Source organism: Schistocerca nitens, chromosome 1, assembly GCF_023898315.1.
Source record: "Schistocerca nitens isolate TAMUIC-IGC-003100 chromosome 1, iqSchNite1.1, whole genome shotgun sequence".
Lineage (NCBI taxonomy): Eukaryota > Metazoa > Arthropoda > Insecta > Orthoptera > Acrididae > Schistocerca > Schistocerca nitens.
The window spans coordinates 1,173,675,333-1,173,692,356 of NC_064614.1; the positions used below are offsets into that span (position 1 = coordinate 1,173,675,333).

The window sequence follows — 17,024 nt, forward strand, 5'->3', positions numbered from 1 at the left end:
GTATGGAGAGTCCTACGAAAAAGGTTAGTTATGAAACCTGAACGTCAACTACCGGAGGCGATGGATCGGCCGCCAGGCAGTCCGTGACAGAGCACTTCATCACTGGCCTCCAAGAAGCCCTGATCTTACCCCCTGCGATTTTTTCTTATGGGGGTATGTTAAGGATATGGTGTTTCGGCCACCTCTCCCAGCCACCATTGATGATTTGAAACGAGAAATAATAACAGCAGCTATCCAAACTGTTACGCCTGGTATGCTACAGAGAGTGTGGAACGAGTTGGAGTATCGGGTTGATATTGCTCGTGTGTCTGGAGGGGGCCATATTGAACATCTCTGAACTTGTTTTTGAGTGAAAAAAAAACCTTTTTAAATACTCTTTGTAATGATGTATAACAGAAGGTTATATTATGTTTCTTTCATTAAATACACATTTTTAAAGTTGTGGTATTCTTTTTGAATCACCCTGTATTTTAGATTATATCATCATATGGTATGTGATGTTCAAATATCGGTCGCCAAAAGTGGATCAATGCAATTCTCGAAGAAATCAACTTTGAAGCAGCGGCCTGGCTCTATGGTAGTGTGTTCATCTGCCACCTTGGGGAGCCGCAATTTGATCCCTGGTGGGTATAATTTTTTGAACAAAGGGCATGTCTGACGAGCATTTTCATGAAATCCAAAATACATAAAGATAGAAAAAATCTAATTTGGAATGTATTATTGAAATTTAAACTATCTTTCCCCTTTCCTCTTCCACGTACGTAATACATCAACCTGATTCATTATCTGCTGCATGTATGACATCCATGGTTGCCCTCGGCAATTCCGTTCTCTCAAACAGATCCTTTCTCTATTGTTCGAATGATTCTGTTGTAAATTAAAATGCCCCCTACGAGTTTGTCTCTGTTTGTTTGGACGTGCCACCACAGTAGCCTGGTTTTCTTCTCAGCACCTCTTTACTGATACCTCTGCTTCTCCAACTGATCTTCATCGCCCTTCTGTAGCACCAAATCTGCAGGGCTGCTAGCCGTTTTCTCTCTTGTTTTCTTACTGTCCAAGTTTCACACCCGTGCCTTTTCTAATTTTTGCACTTTTTCATAAGAAACAATTTCTTATCACAGCCATTTCGTTCTTATAAAAGCTGAGAATCACCCTGATGTCTGTGTTTTAGGCCTGCTCTTTCGCACTCTATCTGCTGCCAGATAATATTATCATATGCCTTTCCAGGTCTACAAAGGCAAATAATTTTAGTTTTTTTGTATTTGCTTTTCGATAAGAAACCTCAGTATCAGAATCACCTGTCTTGTTCCTAATTACCTCCTGGATATAAAATGATCTTCATTCAGCACATCCTCCACTTTCTCTTCAGTTTTCCTCAGAATTATCTTTATGAGAATTTTTGATGCAAGCGATATTAGGTCTCAGATTCGGTACTGTTCACATTTTTTAGTTGCCGCCTTCTTTGGTATAGGAAACCATGACGCAGTAAATGTGTAACACGTAATAAGTTACACCAGCGTCATTTTCGTGCTGTGACCAACATTCTTGACTAGTCCCGCAGGGGTGTCATCACTACCCATTGTAGTGTTGTCCGCCCCCGGTAGCTGAATGGTGCCGGCACAGTAGCTCAGCATGTTCGGTCAGAGGGTTACCTGCCATCTGTAATACAAAAAACTGAGTCAAAGGCTCAACACTGAACTTGAACGGGTGTCCTGCGACATCCGCACCGAACAAATTCAACGAACAACATCGAAAAAAAAAAAAAAAACTAGGACCGGGTTCGATTCCCAGCTGGGTCGGGGAATTTTCTCCTCCCAGGGAATGGGTGTTGTGCTGTCCTCATCATCCTACCATCCCCATCGACTGCAGGTCGCCGAAGCGGCGTCAAATTGAAAGACCGGCACCCGGCGAACGGTCTGCCCGACGGAGGCCCTAGCCATACGAATAAATAAAATAAATAAATAAAATTGCTTTTTTCTCCCGTAGATCTTTAAGAGCTTTCTAAAATTATTCTTGCAGAACGTCTCTTTTGTCATCTACGTGCACATAAAAAATTTATTTGGTGTTCTGTAAGCTGTGGTTCTTCCGCCTCACATATTTTCTTCCACTTTCGTTCATCGGCATATACTTGCAGAAACTGAAACTGAACGCTTCTGTCTCGTAAGCATACAGTATTCACGAACACCCTTACAAAAAACAACGAGCATTCGCCGAACGACGACAGAGTTCCGATTGAAACATTTCATTATTTTTATCAAATGTAAATGACAAAATATATCTGTCTTTTCAAGTAAAAATTATGCAATGAGACGATGGGTGCCAAAACTGGGTTTATAGATATGCCGATCAGTGTCTTGCTGCTTGTATTTGTTATCTCTCTACTACGCAGCCGGCACGGTAGCTCAGCGTGTTCGGTCAGAGGGCTGCGTGCTCTCTGTAATAAAAAAAACTGAGTCAAGGAATCAACGGTCAACTAGAACGGAAGTCCTGTGACGTGGGCCCAGACCAAACGCAACGAACCATATCGAACAAAATGAGAGAGGAAAAAAAAAAAAAAGCTACGCACGTTTACTAAGCTAATTACTGTTGCTACACCAAGAGGACTTTTTCTTGGTCAGTATAGATTTAATTACACCCTTTGGGGCTCTTACTGTGCCGTAATCAGATTCGTCATCAGGCAAAACAAGACAGTTCAAAAATATTAACTTTGTGTGACGGAATTTACCGAACGAAGTGGTGCTATGACTGCTTAAGATACTGAAATAGCTTTCTATACTAAATTATTTTAAATCCTCGTCCAGACACCTAAATTGATGTTTTCTGCGCTTTTGCATTGTGGTATTACAGAAAAATGCTGAAGTTTACATGTGTAGATCAAATAGTTGACGAGGAGATACAGAACAGGAGGAAAAACGAAATTCATGGCAGAACTCGACTAAATGAAGGCACTGATTAATGAGACGCATTCTGAGGTATTAAGAAATAGTCAGTTTGGTAACAGAAAGAAATGTGGACGGTAGGAATTGTAGTGGGAGACCAAGCAGTTTCAAATGGATGTCGGTTGCAGTAGCGATGCCAGGATGAAGAGGCTTGCACGGAATAGACTAGGATGGAGATGTGCGTCACACCAGATTTCGGACTGAAGACCACAACGAAGACGTCAATTCAACAAACCGCTTACAGTGAATGACGGACTGATTACTTTGAAAGGGACGCGGCCAGTTCCTTGTGGATCGTCTCTAATGCCCTCATCGTCGACGCGATGCTGAGCCATAATCTTTCATCCTTCCCAGGTAGAAGCAGAGTTTATAAGGAGATGACAGGGTACTTAGAGATGGCGCGCAATCTTGGAGTGGGGCGGGATGGGAAGGGAAATCGGGTGTGCCCTTTTCAAAAGAACCATTCCCACATTTGGCTTCATTGACTTAAGCGATGTAGGGAAATCACGGGAAAGCTGAATCTGGATGCCCAGCGAGACCAGGAACCGGTGTCCTCCCCGTTACGAGTCCACTATCTCACCACTGCGCCACCGTGTTCGGTTTTATAACGGAATAATAAACGTGGAAAGGTTACGCCAGATACTGTGCTTAATTATGAAATATGCTGTTTGATTCTACAGAGGGGTGATATTGCTCAACGGGGACAAACTGGAAGAAACGATACTTGATCAAAAAAGGTCACATGGCCGGAAATCTGTTCCAAGGGAGGAATATCCACTTGAAGGTGGAGATGTGATCTTTGACGGCGGCTTCGGTATCAGCACCAGGCAGCTAGCCCCCCAGCATGGGGTAAGCCAGACGTCCATGTGGAACATTCTCCATGACATGAACTACTGTATCACAGCGCGTATAGGCATCACTTACGGACTTGCCCCCGGGGTAAGGATGGGAAAAACAGAGAGGTTAAAACCGATACCGGTAGTTCAGTTCTGATTAATAGATGTTTTTCGGTATTTTAAACATAGCTGCACAACAGCAACGGTTCCACGTAATAAAATTATAAACAGCCGACCAGTTGCAATGGGTAAAGAAATCTTTACCTAGGTTTCAACAAATTTAAATTTGTCTTCTTCAGAAGGTGGCCTAAGGACAATGAACATCATAGCTTACATAAAAAGGTATGAATTTAAGTCAAGAATAGATTTTAACACATATTAGAGAGCTCTTGTATAACAAAAATATGAGAAGGACGCCTGGTACTTACAATTTTACATTAGTATGGACTGATGTATCATCGCCGATTTTACAAATGTCTGCATAGATACATTTGTCCAAATTAAAATATAGCCCTAAAAATAGGGTTTGTCATATTTACATGACAACCCCTATTTTTAGTGCTATATTTTAATTTGGACAAATGGATCTATGCAGACATTTGTAAAAACGGCGATGATACATCAGTCCATACTAATGTAAAATTGTAAGTACCAGGCGTCCTTCTCATATTTTTGTTATACAAGAGCTCTCTAATATGTGTTAAAATCTATTCTTGACTTAAATTCATACCTTTTTATGTAAGCTATGATGTTCATTGTCCTTAGGCCACCTTCTGAAGAAGACAAATTTAAATTTGTTGAATCCTAGGTAAAGATTTCTTTACCCATTGTAACTGGTCGGCTGTTTATAATTTTATTAGATGTTTTTCGGTTATTTGTTTGGTCTCTGTTATGACAGTTGTTTTTACTTTTTACTAATAACTAGGTGAAAAAAAAAACCGAACGATCGATCAGCCGTAGGAGCAACGCTACAATGTCTGGTTTTCAAATAATGCTTTTTGAAAGAACGAGAAATTTTTATTCGTAAAATTCGTAATACTGCTTTATTATAAGAAATGGGAAAAGCGATCCGTGCTATTTTAATAACAATGACGAAAGAAACGAGCAACAAACACAGGGCATAAAACCTGACAGCATTGCCGAGACAATAATGTACCTGTTATCATGTGGAGGTGTCTGTTAGATGGTATGCGTGTGCATGCGGTATACATAACTTGCTATGGCTGTTGATAGAATATCGACAGATCAGTACTTCTACGAAAAGATTTTATATATCGGTGATAATGTTTTCCAGCGATATATCGCAATCAAACTGGAAATATCAAGTAGCAATATTTTTATTTTATATTACTTTTTTCTGTAAATATTTGAAGTGGTTCTTCTGAAATACTAGAAGCATATAATTTTCCTTTCACTGTGTAAAGGAGTCTTACTACTTTTTGAGCTTACATAACGTCCAGTCTTTCTCTTTTGACCGGGTGAAGTAAGTATATGTGACACAAAAGAAGAAGTCTGATTGCACTGGGGGGGGGGGGGGGGGTGAATGGAAGAGCAAGATTTCTGGTGTCTGGAGTGAAGGAATAGCACATCAGTTGAGTTAAAAAACAAGTTTTAACGCAACTAGTGTACTATTTCTCCACAGCGGCATTCTTCAAAATCAGTTGCTGAAAATGACGAACAAAGATCTAAACGACAAGGCTGGTCTTTGCAGTGGGTGAAGATGTGTGAAGGGAAATGCTGACGAAATCGCAACTCGGCACTGCCAATAAAAAATGCAACGTTTAGCTTCACCAGGCAATTCTGACAGTAGACCTGCTACATCCCTGGCGTTGACACAAATGAAAAAAGAGGGAAGACGACATGGAGTGTTCCGAACAAATCCGATATGCGACAAAACCGAACGGCAGACCCATCGGAAACCTAATTGTGTCACTTACATGCAGTTACCATTGTCAGCAAAGCGGTTATCGCCGTTTCAATTTTCGCTATAAGGGGGATAGGCAGGCTGCTAGCTTGTTCATGTACAGAATATCTGATAATAAACCAGTACATAAATACAAAGCTCTAAAAGCGACACTGTATTTACAATGTGCAACCGATATTTTTATATGCACGTATGTCGATAATTCTTCGTCGATATGTCGATATATCGATACGTTTTCCAATATATCGAGAGCACGTAAGGATGGTTATTTAAAACTCGATGTATCGGATTGCCGATATTTTCCGAAATATCAACAGTCCTAGGACTTGCCTCACCCAGTCTATATGGTAGTTTCTCACTGCCGTCGTCGAACATCAGTTGCATAACAGAATGGCACCATACCTAGTCTGGAAGTATTTTCCGCATCCCTAGTCTGGAAGTATTTTCCGAAGTGCGATATCAATGAAGCACTACGCTCCATTTGCTTTAAAAGATTAAAAACGGGAGGAGGCACAAGAAACTTGTGAGATAATATAGGGAGAAAACTTAAAACTTAACAGTTCATTCATACTTACAACAAAAATAGAAAGCAGCTGATCTGCCTTTTTCTACATAATATGCCTTCATCTGCTTGCAGCCCTTGAAAACGGACAAATTAACACGAAAAATACAGTTCTTCAACCACAGTTTCCACTCTTTAGCACTAACTATCCTCAGTGTCCAAACAGTAATGTGATTCCCGATTGCAACATGATTTATGAGCGGAGTTTTAAAGAATTTGAATCGATAGGAGAATACTGGTGATTTCTTGTAGCAGGCTACCACTTATCACTTTTCCAGAAAAGCAGCGAATGGTGGATGGCCTAAGTTTTCTTTTATTTGCCTATTTAATTTAATATTTTGATTCTATGCACCTTAAAACTAAGGCAGTCAAAGTTTTTCAGTCTTTGTTCGATTTATACGTTCATTACACGAAATAATATGAATAAAAAACAAAAATCGATTATTTTTGAAACTGGTTACAATGATCCGTCTTCATAGTCCGGTTAAACTGGCGTTGAAGAAAAAAACGAAAACAGTTTGGTGACCACGCTGCTAAGATTTCTGTCATACATCCTACTCATAGATGAGGTCATCTTTACGAGGGGCGGTATCGGCAACCTCCGCACCTGTAGGCTACGAAGATTCCCCACCAGTTCAGCCTTAATGTAACGTTGGGTCGACCGCTCCGTGAGAACAGTCATCTTCCGACAACGCTTTACAGGCGAGGCATATCTGCACTTAAACGGGAGGCCCTTAGTGATACGAAGGGTAATGTAGCTACTATATGATGGTGCTCCAGTTCACTGCGTTCTTCAGTGTCGAGATAGAACACTAGTAGGGAAAGGTGCCCTATTTTCGGAAGGTGGCCCTCATTCCGGACAGGTGGGTGTTTGCTCCCTGGGCAGCGCTGCCGATGCGGGAACTAGCTGAAATCCTTGTGCTACCGCAGTTTTTGTGTCCTCCTAACTGCCAAGCGCATCAGTCGCCTTCCGTGCTCGTAGTCGATTTTTTCTTCTTCATCTCTTACATTTGAATCTAATATTTTGTAGACACAATGTACGTATCTCGGTAAGTACTTTGATATTGTAGTCTTATTTATTAGTGATATATATAATGAAACTTATGAGTAGTTTCTAAAAGCAATAATTCATTACATGTTTCCGAAGCCCAGCCAAGTTTGACAAATGGTTCAGGTGCCTAATCTCGGATACTGTTAGGGCAACGAATTTCAACCCTCTGACAAATGCGCCCCTTTGTACAATATGTGATCAAAAGTATCCGGACACCCCACATATTAGGTGCATTGTGCTGCCACCTACTGCCAGGTACTCCATATCAGTCACCTCAGTAATCATTACACATTGTGAGAGAGCAGAATGGGGCGCTCCGTGGAAGTCACAGACTTCGAACGTGGTCAGGTAATTGGTTGTATCATACGGCTGTATGCGAGACATCCACACTCCTAAACATCCCTACGTCCACTGTTTCCGATGTGATAGTGAAGTGGAAACGTGAAGGGAAACGTACAGCACAAAAGTGTACTGGCCGACCTTGTCTGTTGAGTGACAGAGACCCCCAACATTTGAAGGAGGTCGTATTGCGTAACAGGCAGACATCTATCCAGACCATCACATAAGAATTCCACACTGCCCCCAACATTTGAAGGAGGCCATATTGCGTAATACGCAGACATCTATCCAGACCATCACACAAGAAGTCCAAACTGCATCAGAATCCGCTGCTAGTACTATGACAGTTAGGCGGAAGGTGAGAAAACTTGGATTTCATGGTCGAGCGGCTGCTCATTAGCCACATATCACGCCGGTAAATGCCAAACGACGCCTCGCTTGGTGTAAGGAGCGTAAACATAGGACGATTGAGCAGTAGAAAGGCGTTTTGTGTAGTGACGAATCACGGTACACAATGTGGCGATTCGATGGCACGGTGTGGGTATGACGAATGCCCGGTGGAAGTCATTTGTCAGCGTGTGTAGGGCAATAGTAAAATTCGGAGGCGGTGGTGTTATGGTGTGACCGTGTTTTTCATGGTGTTTTGTGTGGCACTATCACAGCTCAGGCCTACATTGATGTTTTAAGCACATTCTTGCTTCCCACTGTTGAAGCGCAATTCGGGGATGGCGTTTTTCAACACGATCGAGCAGCTGTTTATAAGGCACGGTTTGTGGCGGAGTGGTTACAGGACAATAACATCCCTGTAATGGACTGGCCTGCACAGAATCCTGACCTGAATGCTATAGAAAACCTTTGGGATGTTTTGGAACGCCGACTTCGTGCCAGGCCCCACCGACCGACATCGATACCTCTCCTCAGCGCAGCACTCCGTGAAGAATGGGCTGCCCCATTCCCCAAGAAACCTCCCAGCACTTAATTGAATGTACGCCTGCGAGAGTGGAAGCTGTCATCAAGGCAAAGGGTGAGGCAACACCACAGTCAATTGAGCATTACCGATGGAGGGCGCCACGAACTTATAAGTCATTTTCAATCAGGTGTCTGCATACTTTTGATCACATAGTGTAGATTTCGCTTCTTATCTCTTTTCGGGAGACTTCTGGGATCAAAAGAAAGTGTAGGGAAAAGAACAATACGACGAAAGCAATGGAAACCATTAGAAATAAGGAAATGGGATTTTCAAAGGCGTCCAAAGCGTTTTAAGTGCCAAAATCTACACTTTTAAGTAACGTAAAGGCAGGAAACGTTAAAGAGAAACTGGGCTCTAGGACAGGAATAAAATGTGCTTTAGGAAGAGCCTTCAGCACAAGACAAGCTGAAATGCAAGACTGCAATTTTAGAAGAACTGGGAGAATCTTCAAAAAATGGTTTAAATGGCTCTGAGCACTATGGGACTTAACATCTGAGGTCATCAGTCCCCTAGACTTAGAACTACTTAAACAAACATCAAAGCACCCAAGAGGCTAGCCAGAAGAATACAAAGGTGGCTAAAATGAGTAGGCGACAAAGAAAATTGGCATGTGAGTTAACAAAGACGGCGACCTCGCAGATCACGAATGCTTCTGTTATTCTGTCCTATACCGGGAAGACATATCTGGAGAAGACTGGATAATGTGTTTAGGATGTTTACGATGGGTACATTAACTGTGTGCTGGGACTGAGAAACATAGCTGGAAGACGTACAAATGTGAAAACTGAAAATGATAGCCTCACTGTAGTTGTAAGTGCATCATTACTGTTTTAAAATTGGAATATCTCAACATTAGTTTTTCTAACCAAACAATATTCCTATAGGTATGCAATCTTGATTTTTCCTTACGAAATATCCCTATCCGAAATTAAGAACCACAATATCTGAAATTGCGCACCCTTTTAGTACACTCTCCAAAGTTCACAAGTTTTTTTCCATAAATTATTAAAATTTAATCTGTCGATTTTCGCTATAAAAGGTAATATATAACCAAAATTTATTATGTTTTACATACTTCAGTCGTTTTGGGAAGCTTTCGGATGATTTTTAACCAACCATACATTTAGATACTTAGTTATCCGAAAATAGGGCATTTTGCTCTACAGAGAGATAATCCCAACTTGCCTGGCGGCGTTCTCATATTGCTTTCAGCCACTGAACCCTACACTATCAAAAATCTTTTGTCTGCAACTTCATGTGGCTGTACCTCCCTTGAAACGCGTTTGCGGCCATGTGTCCTCATGACCTTTTTTTGCTTTTTATCTTCGCATGGATCGTTCCCTGCAATTCGTCCCCATTAAGCAAAATCACCCTGTATAATGCACGGAAGGAGGAGAGGGAGCATTTTATTAGTATCTGAGGGGCACCGTTAGCGAAGGAAGGGAATTTATGGACAATGGGGAGGACGGCACGGCATATGAAGACTGACACTGGCTACAAAATTACGGTCTGGCAGAACTCCAAGACCTGTGGCATAACAAGCAGAATATTCGTGCAGGTTTTCTATTGAGATATACAGATTATATCGCTATGAGATAAACGTCACGTAAATTAGTCACGCTGTTAAATGCAGCAAAGTTATATGAACGTATGGAATTTTTTTTTCTTCAGTCAGAAGCGTACTTCAAAATACGCCATTTAAATTATGCCTTTGTAGTGCTAAGTCACTTCTTCTTCTGATCGTGTATTTTCCTGGCATAAAAATGTATCTTTACGACCATCTCGAGACTCTACGGACGCTAATAGTATCCGAAGTTGGCCAGTGAAAAAACCAAGAGGCGATGTCCTGTAAATATAAAAGCTAGTAGCCCTCGCAGCCGATAGCAGATCTATGCGCTGCCATTCCCACAACTAGATGTACAGGTTTTTGAAGCAGCCGTAGAACTTACGTTTCAGACGCACCAGTGCCGTTGTACGAAGTGGGCGAATCAACATCACCTGCAACAGAACGATATTTTTATGGTTCATTCCTGAGTAGTAATACCAGAAAAATATTGTTGCTACTTCACACAATCCCCCAACCCCCCCCCCTCTCTCTCTCTCTCTCTCTCTCTCTCTCTCTCTCTCTCCCCTACGTTCTCCCGTCAGAACCACACAGCAGATGCGCGTAAAGAGTAAGTAAAGTGTGCTGCACAAGTAGCTAACGTCAAACTGGGATTATTACTTGTCTTTTGTATAACACTGTTGCTTACATTTTGCGCTAAGATCAAAACGTAAACATGACAATGTTTTTAGACGTTTTGTAATCACTAACAACAATTGTCAATAATCTTTCTTGCCACGGTTTCAGATCAAAATACGTCAAAGTAGGAACAGTTACTTTTCATACTAAGTACCAAAAAAGTGTAATTATGGCTATCATACTGGTAAGAGGCGCTTTATGTTTTAGAAAACATCGAGACATAGTGAAATAGCCATAAGTTCACGAGACAAATGCCACATAAATTCGGTAGTGCGCTGCCAGTCAATCGATTGAATGTCTACATATTTAGAGCAACGTTTCCCTGCAGATATTTATATAAGGCGTCCCTGCAGGAATGGTCAATTTTCAGGATATGACACGAAACATCATTCGAAGCAAAAGAGTACAGTAAACTTCTTAAGAGCTATGATCACTTGTTCACTTTCGACACTATAAAACAGACCTCTTCGACTGCAAGCTCTTTGCTTTCCATATTCTGAGAGATGGTAGTATACAGCAAAAGAAAAAAAAATACCTACTTAAGACGGGCTCTAAAGTGCATAGCTTAAGAGCTATGAACACTTATCATCATCTTCACAACTGTGAAACACATCTCTTCCACTGAACAAGTGCTCATAGTACTCAAGTTATGCATTTTAGAACCCATGTTTACTAAACCTTTTTGCTTCGAATGTTCGTTCCTGTCGTATCACTGAATACTGGCCATTCCTACTTGGACACTCTGTATAGCACAGACTCAAACGTTGCTCTTGGATTGCACACATCTGCAAGCCATTGCGCTTATTTTGTAGTCACAATAGGAAATTGTACTACTAGTACCTATGACATGGAAAATGATTATGTGCGATTAATATTTTAGTTTACCTTATGATGAACGAAGATTAAAAAAGATTGTACCACAAAGTAAAAATAGAAGAATTTCCTCCTCTAAAATTTGCTGCATGTCTTAGCTCTCAATTCAGCAAACTTTGACTTTGACGTACTTGGAAACCACATCGAAATTCCGCCGGTGCATGACTGATCAGATCAGAGACTCTGCGATATGAGGAAGTGCAGTGCAAAACGTGAAACACAGCGGTGGCTCTCCCTTCTTTTTCTGCATCAAAACTTGGTAAAATCTCAGCTGTGACTCTTGTCGGAAGCAGCGACATGCCCTTGCGTTTATCTCTTTAAAGATTTAAGCATAATTCATTACTGGTAGAGCGGTTCTAGGCGCTTCAGTCTGGAACCGCGCGACCGCTACGGTCGCAGGTTCGAATCATACCTCGGGCATGGATGTGTGTGATGTCCTTAGGTTAGTTAGTTTTAAGTAGTGGTAAGTTCTAGGGGACTGATGACCTCAGATGTTGAGTCCCATAGTGCTCAGAACCATTTGAACCATAATTCATTCCAGATAACTACTACAAATTGTTAAGATGCCTACGAACGGAGTGTACGAAATTCATAGTATTTTTGAACGATGTCTGTCTGCACTAGCGATGTAATAACATCCAGAATCTGCAGAACTCTTGTGGGCAACCTTTCATTTACGCCGTTCCACAGTCACGTGGCTTTGTAGGCAATGTCTTTCACGATGGCGACAAAAACAAAACAAAAAAAAAATGGCTCTGAGCACTATGGACTTAACTTTAGAACTACTTAAACCTAACTAACCTAAGGACATCACACACACCCATGCCCGAGGCAGGATTCGAACCTGCGACCGTAGCGGTCGCGCGGTTCCACACTGTAGCGCCTAGAACTACTCGGCCTCCCCGGCCGGCGACAAGAACAAAAAATGTTCAGCGTACCCGAATGCTCACTGCACACATATATCTGATGTATGGTTAGAACGAATATTCTCCAAAAGGTTACAGAGTGCAATGAAGCAAACGTGCCTGTAATAAAACACATCGCAAATTGGAGTGTAAAGTGTGAACATTCCTGTAGTACGTAATACATTAAATGCAGGATCATTCCCAGGTTATGTTATGTAACTGTCTCATTACAAGTAATCACAAATGTCGTTGGCATACAACAGAATGACCCTACGGTGGGCTGTCAACTTGCCGCATCCGTGTCTGGAAAACACGTCATATGTCCTTGCCGCAACTATAATGAGCCATGTTAATCTAACGGAACCCGCCAGGTGATGACTGCACAAGCATCGAAACGCGTAGTTAACGTTAATATAAACAGCGACTGAAGTACAAAATTGATGTTTTTAGCGTATAACCAATATTAGCACTGTCAGACTCTAGTGTTTAATAAAGTTGAGTCATTTCATCGAATTGGAGGGAAAAAAAATGTACACCCACGACTTACTTTTGTACACCTTTTCCGTGTGATATATGAGGGTAATCTCAAAAGTAAGGTATCCTTTTTTTTATAAGTACATAGATCAGTTTATTTCTACAATGGTTTACATTAGTTTACAGCTTGAACATGTAGCTATTTTTCGACATAATCACCATTTCTGTCAATGCGTTTTTGTAGACGCTGTGACAGTTTTTTTTTATGCCCATGTCATACCAGGTCACCGCCATGCTGTTCAGAAAGTTATGAATCTCTTCTTTCACCTCTTCGTTGGAGCTGAATCGCTGGGACCACAATTAACGCTGACAGGTACTGAGAGACTCTGAAAAACTCAAAAGGGCAATTCAGAACCGGAGAAAAGGAACGTAGAGCAAGGGCGTACACATTCTCCATGACAACGCTCGCCCACACATTGCTCAGCAAACCGTTGCTCTCCTGCAACAGTTTCAGTGGAACGTAATCACCCACCCACCCTATAGTCCTGACTTGGCACCCAGTGACTATCACCTGTACCCTACGTTAAAAGAACATTTGGCCGGAAAGCGATTCAGCTCCGACGACAAGGTGAAAGAAGAGGTTGATATCTTTCTGAACAGCATGGCGGCGAGCTGGTATGACGGGCGTAGAAAAACTGCCACAGCGTCTACAAAAATGCATCGACAGAAATGGTGATTATGTCGAAAAATAGCCAAATGTTCAAGCTGTAAACTGATGTAAACCATTGTAGAAATAAACTGATCTTTGTCCTTATAAAAAAAAATAGGTCACCTTACTCTTGGGATTACCCTTGTATGTTATGCTATTTGTGTTAAGGCAACCTGCCTTAAGTGCCGGCCGAAGTGGCAGAGCGGTTCTAGGCGCTTCAGTCTGGAACCGCGCGGCCGCTACGGTCGCAGGTTCGAATCCTGCCTCGGGCATGGATGTGTGTGATGTCCTTACGCTAGTTAGGTTTAAGTAGTTCTACAGGGTGTTTCAAAAATGACCGGTATATTTGAAACGGCAATAAAAACTAAACGAGCAGCGATAGAAATACCCCGTTTGTTGCAATATGCTTGGGACAACAGTACATTTTCAGGCAGACCAACTTTCGAAATTACAGTAGTTACAATTTTCAACAACAGATGGCGCTGCGGTCTGGGAAACTCTATAGTACGATATTTTCCACATATCCACCATGCGTAGCAATAATATGGCCTAGTCTCTGAATGAAATTACCCGAAACCTTTGACAACGTGTCTGGCGGAATGGCTTCACATGCAGATGAGATGTACTGCTTCAGCTGTTCAATTGTTTCTGGATTCTGGCGGTACACCTGGTCTTTCAAGTGTCCCCACAGAAAGAAGTCACAGGGGTTCATGTCTGGCGAATAGGGAGGCCAATCCACGCCGCCTCCTGTATGTTTCGGATAGCCCAAAGCAATCACACGATCATCGAAATATTCATTCAGGAAATTAAAGGCGTCGGCCGTGCGATGTGGCCGGGCACCATCTTGCATAAACCACGAGGTGTTCGCAGTGTCGTCTAAGGCAGTTTGTACCGCCACAAATTCACGAAGAATGTCCAGATAGCGTGATGCAGTAATCGTTTCGGATCTGAAAAATGGGCCAATGATTCCATTGGAAGAAATGGCGGCCCAGACCAGTACTTTTTGAGGATGCAGGGACGATGGGACTGCAACATGGGGCTTTTCGGTTCCCCATATGCGCCAGTTCTATTTATTGACGAAGCCGTCCAGGTAAAAATAAGCTTCGTCAGTAAACCAAATGCTGGCCACATGCATATCGCCGTCATCAATCCTGTGCACTATATCATTAGCGAATGTCTCTCGTGCAGCAATGGTAGCGGCGCTGAGGGGTTGCCGCGTTTGAATTTTGTATGAATAGAGGTGTAAACTCTGGCGCATGAGACGATACGTGGACGTTGGCGTCATTTGGACCGCAGCTGCAACACGGCGAACGGAAACCCGAGGCCGCTGTTGGATCACCTGCTGCACTAGCTGCGCGTTGCCCTCTGTGGTTGCCGTACGCGGTCGCCCTACCTTTCCAGCACGTTCATCCGTCACGTTCCCAGTCCGTTGAAATTTTTCAAACAGATCCTTTATTGTATCGCTTTTCGGTCCTTTGGTTACATTAAACCTCCGTTGAAAACTTCGTCTTGTTGCAACAACACTGTGTTCTAGGCGGTGGAATTCCAACACCAGAAAAATCCTCTGTTCTAAGGAATAAACCATGTTGTCTACAGCGCACTTGCACGTTGTGAAGAGCACACGCTTACAGCAGAAAGACGACGTACAGAATGGCGCACCCACAGACTGCGTTGTCTTCTATATCTTTCACATCACTTGCAGCGCCATCTGTTGTTGAAAATTGTAGCTACTGTAATTTCGAAAGTTTGTCCGCCTGAAAATGTACTGTTGTCCCAAGCATATTGCAACAAACGGTGTATTTCTATCGCTGCTCGTTTAGTTTTTATTGCCGTTTCAAATATACCGGTCATTTTTGAAACACCCTGTAAGTTCTAGGGGACTGATGACCTCAGCTGTCAAGTCCCATAGTGCTCAGAGCCATTTGAAACCTACCTTAAGTGTTCGTGAGTGTGAAACTGTGTGTTTCACGAAACGAGGAACTGTACTATCCTACGACTGCTATATCAGTGAGTCACAGTTGGAATCAGTGAACTATACTAGGAGTAACAATAAGTAAGTAAGGGTATGAAATGGAATGATGTCATACCTACTTTCTCTCCCCAGGACTTGCTGTATCAGAAAACATCTACACTCCTGGAAATGGAAAAAAGAACACATTGACACCGGTGTGTCAGACCCACCATAGTTGCTCCGGACACTGCGAGAGGGCTGTACAAGCAATGATCACACGCACGGCACAGCGGACACACCAGGAACCGCGGTGTTGGCCGTCGAATGGCGCTAGCTGCGCAGCATTTGTGCACCGCCGCCGTCAGTGTCAGCCAGTTTGCCGTGGCATACGGAGCTCCATCGCAGTCTTTAACACTGGTAGCATGCCGCGACAGCGTGGACGTGAACCGTATGTGCAGTTGACGGACTTTGAGCGAGGGCGTATAGTGGGCATGCGGGAGGCCGGGTGGACGTACCGCCGAATTGCTCAACACGTGGGGCGTGAGGTCTCCACAGTACATCGATGTTGTCGCCAGTGGTCGGCGGAAGGTGCACGTGCCCGTCGACCTGGGACCGGACCGCAGCGACGCACGGATGCACGCCAAGACCGTAGGATCCTACGCAGTGCCGTAGGGGACCGCAACGCCACTTCCCAGCAAATTAGGGACACTGTTGCTCCTGGGGTATCGGCGAGGACCATTCGCAACCGTCTCCATGAAGCTGGGCTACGGTCCCGCACACCGTTAGGCCGTCTTCCGCTCACGCCCCAACATCGTGCAGCCCGCCTCCAGTGGTGTCGCGACAGGCGTGAATGGAGGGACGAATGGAGACGTGTCGTCTTCAGCGATGAGAGTCGCTTCTGCCTTGGTGCCAATGATGGTCGTATGCGTGTTTGGCGCCGTGCAGGTGAGCGCCACCATCAGGACTGCATACGACCGAGGCACACAGGGCCAACACCCGGCATCATGGTGTGGGGAGCGATCTCCTACACTGGCCGTACACCACTGGTGATCGTCGAGGGGACACTGAATAGTGCACGGTACATCCAAACCGTCATCGAACCCATCGTTCTACCATTCCTAGACCGGCAAGGGAACTTGCTGTTCCAACAGGACAATGCACGTCCGCATGTATCCCGCGCCACCCAACGTGCTCTAGAAGGTGTAAGTCAACTACCCTGGCCAGCAAGATCTCCGGATCTGTCCCCCAT

The 17,024-nt window shown here is 43.3% G+C and overlaps 1 protein-coding gene across 8 annotated transcripts in view; it reads right to left on the bottom strand.

The window, feature by feature from the left end:
* Nucleotides 1–17,024, bottom strand: part of LOC126200108 (protein-tyrosine sulfotransferase-like) — a 971,294-nt gene that overhangs the window by 504,578 nt on the left and 449,692 nt on the right. For 4 of the 8 annotated variants that reach the window (XM_049936684.1, XM_049936683.1, XM_049936685.1 and 1 more), the window contains one exon: nt 10,584–10,619. The gene's annotated coding sequence lies outside the window, so the exon portion shown is untranslated. Of the gene's footprint in view, nt 1–10,570; nt 10,620–17,024 lie in introns of all 8 variants that reach the window. The other 4 variants (XM_049936679.1, XM_049936682.1, XM_049936680.1 and 1 more) reach the window with 1 other exon arrangement.